Source organism: Salmo trutta, chromosome 27, assembly GCF_901001165.1.
Source record: "Salmo trutta chromosome 27, fSalTru1.1, whole genome shotgun sequence".
In the NCBI taxonomy this organism is placed as follows: Eukaryota; Metazoa; Chordata; class Actinopteri; order Salmoniformes; family Salmonidae; genus Salmo; species Salmo trutta.
Genome location: NC_042983.1, coordinates 18,697,073 through 18,710,778, shown reverse-complemented (window position 1 = coordinate 18,710,778; position 13,706 = coordinate 18,697,073). Strand labels below are relative to the sequence as shown.

Here is a 13,706-nt window from a genome sequence, read left to right as displayed (position 1 = left end):
AGCCAATACATATGGCATAGCCTACACATATAGCTTACCTTGCAATACAATCTTCTCTAAAATCAGTTGTACAAGGTGTTGTGCAATAAGATAGTGTTTGATTTCTAAACCAGATGAGTTCTCAAACAGCAGCTGCCCAATACCATGGTGAGCAGTTGGTAAATTCATGTTTGAGTTTCAAATACTAAATGTTCAGTGAATGGGAGTATACTTAGATGGTTTAAATGATTAATTTTCCTCCTAACCTCGTAAAAGTTGATGGTGCCAAAGTCTTGCCAATCCATTATTCTACTATGACTGAGTGTGAGACATGTTTTCCATAATGTATATACATACGAACAAAGAACACCTTCACAAATAATGTTGCGCCATTTATTGAGTGCAGAGGCAAATAGCAAAGGTGTCTTAGGCAGTATTTGAAGTATATAAATGTAGCCTGGCGAAAGTAAACCCAGCACAAGACAAACTAATTTGGGGTTGTTTATTCTGTCGAAACACAAATTTAAAATAGGATAATATAGAAGGGAAATCACCATAAGATGAAGTCACCATAAAGTAATGTTCAGACCAAATCACAATCAAGTGAAATAAATCTGTTAGTTAAGTGCATAAAACAATCTGAGTACAATAAGTACAACGTGAAATGCATAAACTGTAGTGGCTCTGCTTTCTATAGAAAAACACAAGAAAATACAGAGACCACAATGTTCACAGTTAGAATGGACTTTCTAACATTTCAAAAATCTGAATACAAGATGTCCATGAGAAAAATGACTTCATGCATGTAAAACAAAAATACATTTTGTCATAAAACAACATGAGTGTTTACAAACACACTGTCCAGGTGATGCCCTAACCTCACATGGAACAGTAGATCCTCATCTCACCCATACTGCACTGGGGGAAATGTCATATCAACAGATAAATTACAATTCAAAAAGGAAACAATATACAACAATCTGAAGCTTTACACGAAATAGAATGTAATTCTGATAATTACTCACGCTTCAAATGATGTTATCATCAACTTCACAACGTGGTTCTGAGAGCAATCTGAAAGTATCAACAGGCTAACATGACCGTCTGGCATAAATATGACAAAATAAACTATTATACATTGCAGATGCTGCAAAATAAGATTCCGGTACAAGAGGAAGATAAAAAGTATCATTTACCCATTTAAAGTAACGTTGGATCCAACGCTGGCACACCTTGTTAATTAATCTGTTAAAGGGACGGTGCCATCTAGTGGATATAAATTAATACAGCTATGCGCTTTTACCACCTGGCTACATAAATATAGCGTAACCTACTAATGAATGTATATCAATTGCTGTGGAGGGCACAATCTTACAATATTGCAGTCCAGAAATGAGAGCTTTACCATCTGTGCCAAAAGCATGGGCCTCTGATGGAGACTGTAGAACTGTCATCAACGCATGCCTCAGTATTCCACCTTCTCTCTAGGAGCATTTGTGTGCCCAGACCCCATAGGCGTATCAAAAGGATCCCACTCTGGTCACCAATGTAGCTGACGGAAGCTTGTGTGGTCCAGAGACGAGAACTCTACCATCTATGGCAAAAGTCCGGGCTCCTGACGAGGACAATAGAATTCTCACCACTACTTGTTACAATAGTAAAATAATCTGTAATCTATTACACTGATTCTACATTGAATTTAGTCTTCAAAATGCTCAAACAAGCACTTGTATCTGTAGTTGGTGTTCTTCAACTCTAAAATGCACTAGACTGTGTAAGACAGAACCCACAAAGAAAAGACAACAGGCAAATGCATATGTGGTCCCAAAATGTAAACAGTGACGGCAGGGCAAGTTCAAACTGCAGTAGGATGGTTCTCCTCACAGGTGAGTAAATCAGTCCATGCATGGTGAATAGCACTTGGTTGATCTCTGGGAGAAGAACACAGAAGAGCTAAACAGATCATGTGACACAAAAGTGAAAGACAAGAATGAACAAAATACTGTAAATCATCACAGCAAAATAATGTCATTTGTGAGCTAGAAAATGAACATCCTAAAAGTCTGAGGCCGGGTGCTATGTTTTCATCCTACTCCAACTATTGACAGGGATAATGTGACATGTCTTATTTGTCTGTATGAATGAAATTAGTGGGTCCTGCCTTGATGACTGAAGTAGATGTACACTACTTGTCCTATAGATTTTTGTAATCTTAAAATTATTACTTGGAATAAACTGATAGCTAAAATGCTCCTTGTCCCGGAATGACATGCTAGCTAGTGATAAAGCTATCTGCTCCTGCTTGCTAGCAACATATCTATTTGTTGTAACTAGCTAGCAAGCTAACTACATTACTAAGGTTGCTGTGTTCTAAATTGGGAATCCTTTTACAGCTTGCATTGATGGTATCACGTTTCTATAACGAAATAGATTACAAATAAATAAAACCTTATTTACCTGATAGCAGTTCGTCAGACGGAGATCTCTGTCGAACTCTTCATTCCCAGGTGTCTACTATATTAGTTACGGATTACGTGATTGTATAGTACCATGAATAGTACAAGTTTTGATTGGTTTACAGTTTAGTTCCCCGCGGCGTTTGCCTGTCCAGCTAGCGAACATGAAAGTATTTTGTGAACATTTGCAAGAATTTACATTGCCAAGAAACGTAAATGTTTTCAGAAGAAATAAAAATACACAATATGTAAAAAAACAGCTCTTCAGAGATCTATCATCTCGAAAACTCATGCAGATAGCTTGCTACGGCCCACCACCTATACACCTCAATTAGGCTGATAAAAATCCTAATTTCATTGAATGCTTTTCAATTTGAGCGTCATTATTTCTAAATAGCCTACATTTTCTCGTTCTGAACTTCTAACACGAGTGGGACAGTGTGGCTTTGTGACAATGATCAAGAGCAGCTGCTCACCGATTTGACAGCTCCAACACAGTTAACGCTTTGACAGCTCCAACGCCGGTTAATGCTTGATCTGATTGAATGTAAGCCTAACTTTATACAGTAAGCCATTGATAGAATGTTTTCGAAATACTCTTTCTTAAAGTAAAATAATGTTTGCACCTGACACAATACATTTTTTAAAGGACAACTCAACACTTGTAAAAGAGTAAAAATAAATATATTTTAAACAAAGGACAACAAAACAGCACAACAAACATCAAGTGAAGATGCTCTATATGCCAAGTTCCAAGATGTTTCAGTTAGGGGAGATGAGAAAGCACTCTCAGAGGAGAATTGCCCCTACGGACAACAAATGCCAAAACAACTGTGATAAAGAAATAGGGGAAGAAAAGAGAGAGTGAACAGAAGGAACAACAATTATTTATGTAAATAATGTGCCAGTGCTGCTTATAATTAGTGGAAAAATTAAGCAAAAAAACAAACAAAAAAACATCATGCATGTCTAATTTTCTCATGCAAATGAACAATTGAAATTATAAATGGAAATAGTGTTGTTGTGGGAGACAGAGAGAGATGCCCTGCTTTTCCCCTACTGTTTGTAATTCATTAGTTGGGAAAACAGCAGCAGATGCAGATTCAGTTTGACATGGAGGGTGAAGGTGAGGGAGGCAGGAGGAGAGAGGAAAAGCTGTTGATGTTGAGGATGAGGAGTGTAGTCATACACTAGGTTTGATGTTAGAGGACAGATTGGGAACATTCACGGTTCATACAGAAAATATTCAGACCCCTTCACTTTTTCCACATTTTGTTACGTTACTGCCTTATTCTAGAATTGCTTAAATAAAAAATTTTTCCTCATCAATTGACACATAATATCCCATAATGACAAAGTGAAAAAGGTTTTTGGTCAATGTATTACAAATAAAAAACTGAAATACCTTATTTACATAAGTATTCAGACCCTTTACTATGAGACTCGAAATTGAGCTCAGGTGCATCCTGTTTCCATTGATCATCCTTGAGATGTTTCTACAATTTGATTGGACCCGACCTGTGGTAAATTCAATTGATTGGACATGATTTGAAAAGGCACAGACTTTTCTATATAATGTCCGACAGTTGACAGTGCATGTGAGAGCAAAAACCAAGCCATGAGGTTGAAGGAATTGTCCGTAGAGCTCCGAGATAGTATTGTGTTGACAAGGGTACCAAAACATTTCTGCAGAATTGAATGTCCCGAAGAACACAGTGGCCTTCATCATTCTTAAATGGAAGAAGTTTGGAACCACCGAGACTCTTCCTAGAGCTGGCCACCCATCCAAACTGAGCAATCTGGGGAGGAAGGCCTTGATCAGGGAGGTGACCTAGAACCTATGGTCACTCTGACAGAGCTGTGGAGATGGGAGAGCCTTCCAGAAGGACAACCATCTCTGCAGCACTCCAACCAATCATGCCTTTATGGTAGAGTGGCCAGACGGAAGCCACTCCTTAGTAAAAGGCACAGACAGCCCGCTTGGGAGTTTGCCAAAAGGCACCTAAAGGACTCAGACCATGAGAAACAAGATTCTCTGGTCTGATGATACCAAGATTGAACTATTTTGTCAGAATGCCAAGCATCACGTCTGGAGGAAACCTGGCACCATCTCTGCGGTGAAGCATGGTGGTGGCAGCATCATGTTGTGGGGATGTTTTTCAGCGGCAGGGACTGGGAGACCACTCAGGATCGAGGGAAAGATGAATGGAGTAAAGTACAGAGATCCTTGAGGGAAACCTGCTCCAGACCGCTCAGGACCTCAGACTGGGACAAAGGTTTACCTTCCAACAGGACAATGACCCTAAGCACACAGCCAAAACAATGCAGGAGTGGCTTCGGGACAAGTCTCTGAATGTCCTTGAGTGGCCCTGCCAGGGCCTGAACTTGAAACCGATTGAACATCTCTGGAGAGACTTGAAGATAGCTGTGCAGCGACGCTCCCAATCCAACCTGACAGAGCTTGAGAGGATCTGCAGAGGAGAAAGGGAGAAACTCCCCAAATACAGGTGTGCCAAGCTTGTAGCGTCATACCCAAGAAGACTCGAGGCTGTAATCGCTGCCAAAGGTGCTTCAACAAAGTACTGAGTAAAGGGTCTGAATACTTATGTAAATGTGATATTTCAGTTTCTAAAAACGTGTTTTTGCTTCGTCATTATAGGGTATTGTGTGTAGATTTATGAGGGAAAAAAACAATTTAATCCATTTTAGAATAAGGCTGTAACGGAACACAATGTGGAAAAAGTCAAGGGGTCTGAACACTTTCTGAATGCACTATATGTAGCCATTAATATAGTAGAAACACTACAGTTGTGTTTACACAGACAGCCCAATGCTGAAATTTGTTTCACTAATTGGCATTTTGACCATTCAGATTAGCTCAGAAAAAGATCTGATGTGATTGGTCAAAAGACCAAAATATATTACAATTGGGTTGCCTGTGTAAACACAGCCTTAGATTCCCACTCATGTCTTATTATCATATACAGCCAAGACCATAAATTATTGTATAATTACACAATACCAGTATAATGCTGTTCATTCCACTGGAGGCAATTTGTTTTAGAGTCCCCAGAGACACAATACAGTACATACAATGTGAAAGTACATTTACGCTGCTGCCTTCACCCTTAGGCAAAAGCCCATATTCATCTGACAGACATGGTACTGTTTATCTCAACAGCGGAGTGTGTACAGTACAAGCTGACCTGTAATCTATGGCTATGTCTGTGACACGGTCGTGGTACACATCTGTCTGTCCCGTATAGCAAAGTGCTGACACAGATATCACAGAGAACAGCAGCAACTCTCTGCTCTCGCAGTGAGAGGTGCTGGTTGTAGCAACTGCAAAGGGAGTGTCAATAAGGGTGTGATAACTGACTCCTATGGCATGCCTCCTGTGAAGAGTCTGTCTACATGTGTCTCCTGTCTACACGTCTCCCCTGCCTCCTCTCCTCCACTCTCACTATCACCACCACTACCCCATGACACCGTCTCAGCCTCAGCCTCAGTCACACGGCGACCTGCTTCCTGCCTCCCCTCTCTCTTTCAGAAGTGTTTTTAAAGAAGAGGGAAGATCAAAAGCATGCGGGAAATGCCTGTCTCACATTTATCTGACAGCCCTGTATCCTGAACCCTTCTTAAAGCGCGAGCAAAGAGAGGAGAGGAGAGAAAATAGGACATGTTTCGCACAATTTATGCAGCGTTAATTTTCCAGCCCCCGCGTAGACTGTTTACAGAATCCTATGCATCTCAAAACCTCTTTCTCTTTCTCTCTATTTCTCTCTCTTTCTCTCTCAGTCTACATCCCACACCTTTCACCTTTTGTGTTGTTCTATTTTCAGGTCCTTTTTTGTTTTTGTTTCTCTGTCACCACTGAGGATGCACTCCCATGACGTGGCTCCCTGCCATCCTGGATCTCTATATCAGGGTGTTGCCACCCAAGCCATAGACTGTTCACTCTGCTACCATCAGGCAAATGGCAACGGAGCATCGGCTCTCGGACCAAAAGGCCCAGAGACAGATTCTATCCCCAAGCCATAAGATTGCTAAATAGCCAGAGTGCTAAATAAGCAATGAATGGTACCCAAACTATCTGCACTGAATCTATCTTGCACTGACCCTACGCACACTCACTAGACTATATATACACACCATATGCACACTCACTCACACACACCACATTGACACTCCCACACAAAACTCTGCATTGTTGGGAAGGGCTCGTAAGCAAGCATTTCACGGTAAAGTCTACGCCAGTTGTATTCGGCATGTGACAAACACATTTTATTTTATTTAAATGTACGTCTCCATTTGACAAATAATAAACACAAACAAAGCAACAAATAAACATAAAAGATATAGAGAGCGCGAGAGAGAAAGAGACAGAGAGAGTGTGTATGTATGTGTATGTGTGTGTGTGCGCGCCATTGCACTTAATGGCATTCGCAGGAACCAGTCACAACAAATGACCTTCTTCACCACATCTATCTCCGACAAGGTCTGAAGTCATACCTTGCCTACCAAGTACAGCACTAACCCAGAGTACTGTAGCCAACCGTAAGCAACAACAGGACAGACGAAGTGGACCTAGCCTTCGCTATCAAATAAACATCTGAATCCAACTTTTGTCCACACCATATTCCTGCTATGTAAACAGTGGTAGATTTTGTGGTAGGAACTCTGGCATGAAGTGCATGGTCTAATGGCAGCCCGCAATCTAACTCGGCAGGAATATGGTGCGGTTTGCCCTTCCAAATAAAATATTTAAATATTGCTATAATTTATTTGACCGAGACGCACGCCGACAGAGAACCCTAACCCTAACCCTAACCCAGTCTCAGATAAAGCATCCGAGCGAGTGAAACAGTGCCTCTCTGTCTCAGTATGTGAAGACCATGTATGTATCTGATGCTGTCTGGACCAAAAGAGTATGGCATGTCATACTATTTCTGTCCAGACAGCATCAGATAGATGGGCTATATATAGTAAGACAGAGGGGCGCTGTTTTTCTCACTCAGAGTATTCATCTGAGACTGATGCGTCTTTCTGTCAGTGTGCGTCTCGGACAGGTTGGAATGTCTGACTGAAATACAGATGCAGGACAAAAAGGGCCAAAATGCGTGACTGTCCCGCACAATCCGGGATATGTGGTCACCTTACTCGGTGTGAAAGAGCAAATTATCATGATCTCATGATCCCATACAGTATATCCAGTGGAAACATTGAAAAAACAGCTGTCTGTCCCAAGCTCACTGGCGCAGGAAACTCTATGGGCCTGGTAATAGGCTAGTTGATACCATTTTGCAAGTTCACTAGTGACAGCTTCAGGACGGATCCAGTTGATGATTTGATACAATGTTGCACTTCACCAGCAATAGCTCAAGTCAAGACAGATAGAAAGGAAGACAGATAGAAAGGAAGACAGATAGAAAGGAAGACAGATAGAAAGGGAGGCAGACAGGCGGAGTAGAGAGATTAATGTGATTGAAAGAACCAGAATTTTCATCAGGATATTTTCGGTTTTTATTTGTCGGCTTCAGGCCTATGCATTTTACTTAGTTGGCGATGGAAGTTATAGGCATACTGCTGCATTGGCCTATAGGATATCGCTTAGTTCTATGGGCCCATTTCTTTAGCCTCCAATGGACCACAGTGTATCAGTGTCCATATGAGAGAGGCTGGTGTGCTCGCCTTAGTTTTAACTTTTCTATTTTTATCATTTTTCTTCAGATTTGTATGATTAACTACGTGACAATGATTTTGAGAAACTAAAACGTTATTATTGAAATGAAACTGTTCCACGAAAATGCGAATATAAAAATAATCATAATTTTCACACAGACAGGTAGAAATGGTAGAAACATTGTAAGCTTCCCAAACTTGAAACTCACGTTTCTTAACTATAAGAAACGTGAGTTTCAAGTTCTTTACTATAAAACCCATTAAAACAATTGTGAACGCGCAAGCGCATGCAGACATACTGTAGGAGGTCCCGTGAAAAAATGTGCTGCCTATGGATATCAAAGGCCTGTCTAACTGATTTGTTCTGGTTCTGGTAAGTAGAGTTCCTAGAGATTATACATTTGCTTTTGTTGACAGGAAACATTTTTTGGGTGAAGCCGACTATATTGTGGTAGGGTTATTTTCCGTCGACAACAACCAGAACGATGCAAAACTCAGGGACAAATACACAGACTCCCGATGTTGTGTCCCAAAGCTAGAGTGGACCCTGCTTCTTCCAACTAGCACCTCAGCACCAGCCGCCCCCCTCTGTGTCACCTGTCCCCCCACCCTCTTCTCCAGCGACACCCTTGAGCCCTGTGACCAGGTGGGGGTGTCTGAGCGTGAAGTCTACAGTTACTACACCCCCTCTCCTTTTCCCTCCTCCATCCTCCACCCCTGGAGTTTACCTTAATATTTCACTCATGAAAATGTATTTATGGAAGAGAGACAAAGCCCTAATGACTTCAGTTCTGTTATGTTCATGCTTGTGAGGGTGTGAGTGTATGTATGCATGAGGGAGGGGGGGCTTGTCAGTGGGGGACTAGATGCAAATATTTGTGTACAGTGTGCGTGTGGAGCTGTGTGTGTGTATTTCTTAGTGTGAGTATGGAGAGTAGCTTTGTGTCGGTGGCTGGATCAGAGTGTGTGTTTGTGTGTGTGTCTGTGGAAAAGGAGTCCTCTCTGATACATTATTAATTAGGTGTCGTTTACCATAACGAGCTGAGCATTTGAGAGCCCTCACCCCCTTTCCCCCGCCCCCTGTGACATGCTCCAGGGGGTGTGCTGTGTGACTGCTGATCAGAGGTATCCACAATCCCATCCCACATCAATCCCACCCTACATCAATCCCACCCTGCAGTGCCTTGCTTCCAGAGAATTAGGCATTATCCCAAATAGGATACTGGATCAAATCAAATCAAACTTTATTTGCCACATGCGCCGCATACAACAAGTGTAGACAATACCGTGGAATGCTGACTTACAAGCCCTTAACCAACAGTGCAGTTCAAGAAGAAGAAAATATTTACCAGGTAGGCTAAAATAAAAAGTAATAATAAAACGTAACACAATAAGAATAACGAGGCTATATACAGGGGGCACCGGTACCGAGTCAGTGTGCGGGGGCACAGGCTAGTTGAGGTAATCTGTACATGTAGGTGGGGGCGAAGTGACTATGCATAGGTAACAAAGAAACAGCGAGTAGCAGCGCGGGGGGGGGGTGTCAATGTAAATTGTCCGGTGGCGATTTTTATGAATTGTTCAGCAGTCTAATGGCTTGGGGGTAGAAGCTGTTGAGGAGCCTTTTGGTCCTAGACTTGGCGCTCTGGTACCGCTTGCCGTGCGGTAGCAGAGAAAACAGTCTTTAACTTGGGCGACTGGAGTCTCTGACAACTTTATGAGCTTTCCTCTGACACCGCTTATTATATAGGTCCTAGATGGCAGGAAGCTTGGCCCCAGTGATGTACTGGGCCGTTCGCACTACCCTCTGTAGCGCCTTACGGTCAGATGCCGAGCAGTTGCCATACCAGGCGGTGATGCAACCGATCAGGATGCTCTCGATGGTGCAGCTGTAGAACCTTTTGAGGTTGTGAGGACCCATGCCAAATCTTTTCAGTCTCCTGAGGGGGAAAAGGTTTTGTTGTGCCCTCTTCACGACTGTCTTGGTATGTTTGGACCAGGATAGTTTGTTGGTGATGTGGACACCAAGGAACTTGAAACTCTCCGTCCGCTCCACTACAGCCCCGTTGATGTTAATGGGGGCCTGTTTGGCCCTCCTTTTCCTGTAGTCCACGATCAGCTCCTTTGTCTTGCTCACATTGAGGGAGAGGTTGTTGTCCTGGCACCACACTGCCAGTTCTATGACCTCCTCCCTATAGGCCGTGTGGCAGACCAGGGGGTTTGGTCAAGACGTTTATCCATATCAGACACGGACAGAGAAGGAGTAGCTCAGTTTCAAGGGTGTTTATTTAAATAAAAGATCAAAAAGAAAGGATATCTCCCCTATGAGACCCTCTCCGGGATGCCGTCTTCTGTGATTCCGGGTCTAGATGCTTCCTGTTGGGTACAAAACTGAACTCCCTCTTGTTACCTCTGCGACCGTTAACAATAACACAGGAGTCCTTTCTTCCCCCATTCCTCCCTTGTGTGCTGTCTTTCTGGCAGCTTTATGGGCCTTGCACAGCTGGTGAGCAATCCGCCCTTGATTACTCACCAGCTCCCAATCAGCCCCAATTAGTCCCGGCTGGAGAGCCCGTCGAGACCTGGCACGTCCAGCAGATGGAGCCATCGCCTCGTGATGTATACTCCATCTGTTACCAGGCCTCGACGAGTCTCCCCCTGGTGGCTGACCTGCTGTACGCCACAGCCGTTTCATCGTTGTCGGTGATTAGGCCTACCACTGTTGTGTCATCAGCAAACTTAATGATGGTGTTGGAGTCGTGTTTGGCCACACAGTCGTGGGTGAACAGGGAATACAGGAGTGGACTAAGTACACACCCCTGTGGGGCCCCAGTGTTAAGGATGTGTTAAGGCAAATGTGTTGTTGCCTACTCCACCACCTGGGGGCGGCCCATCAGGAAGTCCAGGATCCAGTTGCAGAGGGAGGTGTTTAGTCCCAGAGTCCTTAGCTTAGTGATGAGCTTCGTGGGCACTATGCTGTTTGATGCTGAGCTGTAGTCAATGAACAGCATTCTCACATAGGTGTTCCTTTTGTCCAGGTGAGAAAGGGCAGTGTGGAGTGCGATTGAGATTGCGTCATCTGTGGATCTGATGGGGTGATATGTGAATTGGAGTGGGTCTAGGGTGTCCGGGAGGATGCAGTTGATGTGAGCCACGACCAGCCTTTCAAAGCACTTCGTGGCTACCGACGTGAGTGCCATGGGTGGTAATCATTTAGGCAGGTTACCTTCGCTTCTTTGGGCACAGGGAGTATGGTGGTCTGCTTGAAATATGTAGGTATTTCAGACTCGGTCAGGGAGAGGTTGACAATGGAATATGTTGGAATACACTTCACAGACAGTCTCCCGCTCCTTGAAGCTGCAGTGCTAGCCTTTAGCTCGATGTGGATGTTGCCTGTAATCCATGGCTTCTGGTTGGGATATGTATGTACAGTCACTGTGGGGACGACGTCATCGATGTACTTATTGATGAAATCGATGACTGAGGTGGTGTGTTCCTCAATGTCATTGGATGAATTCCGGAACATATTCCAGTCTGTGCTAGCAAAACAGTCCTGTAGTGTAGCATCCTCGTCATCTGACCACTTCCGTACTGAGCGAGTCACTGGTACTTCCTGCTTTAGTTTTTGCTTGTAAGCAGGAATCAGAAGGATAGAATTATGGTCAGATTTACCAAATGAAATTTGGTAAAAGTGATTTGAGTTTGCCTGCATTAAAGTCCCCGGCCACTGGGAGCGCCGTTTCTGGTTGAGCATTTTCTTCTTTGCTTATGGCCTTATAGAGTTGGTTGAGAGCGGTCTTAGTGCCAGCTTTGCTTTGTGGTGGTAAATAGATGGCTATGAATAATACAGATGAGAACTCTCTTGGTAGATAGTGTGGTCGACAGCTTATCATAAGGTACTCTACATCAGGCGAGCAATACCTCTAGACTTCTTTAATATTAGACATCGTGCACCAGGTGTTATTGACAAAAATACACACAACCCCACCCCTTGTCTTACCATAGGTAGCGTCTCTGTTCTGCCCGTGCATGGAAAATCCCGCCATCTCTATATTGTCTGTTTCTTCGTTTAGCCCTGTCTCCGTGAAACATAAGATGTCACAGTTTTTAATGTCCCGTTGGTATTTATTTTCCAATGATTGCACGTTAGCAAGGAGAATGGAAGGCATTGGGAGTTTGCTCGCTCGCCCCCGGATTCTCAGAAGGATCCCCGATCTGTGTCCTCTTTTCCTGCGTCTTTTCTTCATGCAAAAGGCGTGGATCTGTGCCTGTTCCAGTGAAAGCAGGATATCCTTCTTGTCGGACTCATTAAAGGAAAACGTTTCTTCCAGTCCGCAGTGTGTAATCCCTTTTCTGATGGCCAGAAGTTATTTTCGGTCGTAAGAGACAGTAGCAGCAACATTATGTACACAATAAGTAAAAAAATAAGTTACACAAAAAAATATAACGAAATTGCACAATTGGTTGAGAGAATGTAAAACGTCAGCCATGTTCTTCGGCGCAATCTTAATGCTGGCCCATGATCATAATGCTGGCCCATGATCATCATCCCTTTGTGTACTGATAGTACTGTAACAGCTAGCAGAAAGGTCCAGATACATAATTGTGTGAAACCTGGATGTTTTACTTCATATTAGGAGGCATGTCTGACCCTTGCTTCAAAGTAGCCAAACCAAAATATGTTTCTATATTAGTGGAGGCAATTATTATATAAATAATTCCATATGCCATATGCCACAAGTAGCCTAACTTTATTTCATTGTCCAGTAGCCAAAGGCACAATCAAAGGCATGTTAGCAACCCATGCTAGTTGTTGCATCTTTAGATCTCCCATCTTTCAACATTTCAAACAGATATTTTTGCATCTGTCGCATGTGCAGTACGCTTTGACAAAAGTATTTTTCCACTAATTGCATTCAGGAACAAGTGTTTGTGTGTAGCCTGCTGCCGTGTGCACATTGCTGCACTTATAATGTGAAGAAATAATAGTTTATCAACATCTTAAGCTAAACTTTAGAATTTTTGGGAGATGTACTGGTTGTATGAATTTGGGAACTATCATCCCACAACTGTCCCAGAGTCTGTTTGGAGTTGGCTATTTCTTTCTCGCACAGAATGACATGGTGACCAATAGAATAGCTAAACTTTTCTGCTAAAGGGGATAGTAGATTGATATAGGATAGTGATTTTGCTGTTCGTTACTCATCTTGTTGGCTAAGGAAAAGTAAATGTGGACAGTTATTCTAACATCTTCAAAGTGCGTACTGGTTTTCAGCACATCGTTGCATCCTCGAGTTGCATGTTCTATTAAGATGAATTACCATAATCGAAATGTGATTTCTGTCATTCTGATCACCGTGGGTGGACACCATAATCAGGTTATGGTAAATCTATCAAATGTCTGGTAAATCATAATGCTGCCGGTCAAATGTCCAGCGCCCCATTTTCCAAACAAGAAACCCTGGTGTGTGTGTATGTAGGGGCAGAGCAGGGATCAAGGGGGGTTGAATGAGTCACTGAGGTGACAGGCAGTGTGCTCCAGCATAGAGAGGTTCATCAGCATGCTAATGAAAGACAATCTTGCTACTC

The 13,706-nt window shown here is 43.0% G+C and overlaps 1 long non-coding RNA gene across 2 annotated transcripts; it reads right to left on the bottom strand.

Annotated features, from left to right (window-relative positions):
* Positions 1 to 466: 466 nt before the first annotated feature.
* On the bottom strand, positions 467 to 2,956 carry LOC115164504 (uncharacterized). Of its 2 annotated transcripts, XR_003869937.1 has the most exons (3): positions 2,912 to 2,956; positions 2,437 to 2,590; positions 467 to 1,910 (listed from the first exon to the last, which is right to left on the bottom strand). It is a non-coding gene; the product is annotated as an uncharacterized LOC115164504 (long non-coding RNA). The 2 variants fall into 2 exon arrangements; XR_003869936.1 differs by lacking the exon at positions 2,912 to 2,956 and having other exon boundaries at positions 2,437 to 2,826.
* Positions 2,957 to 13,706: the final 10,750 nt, after the last annotated feature.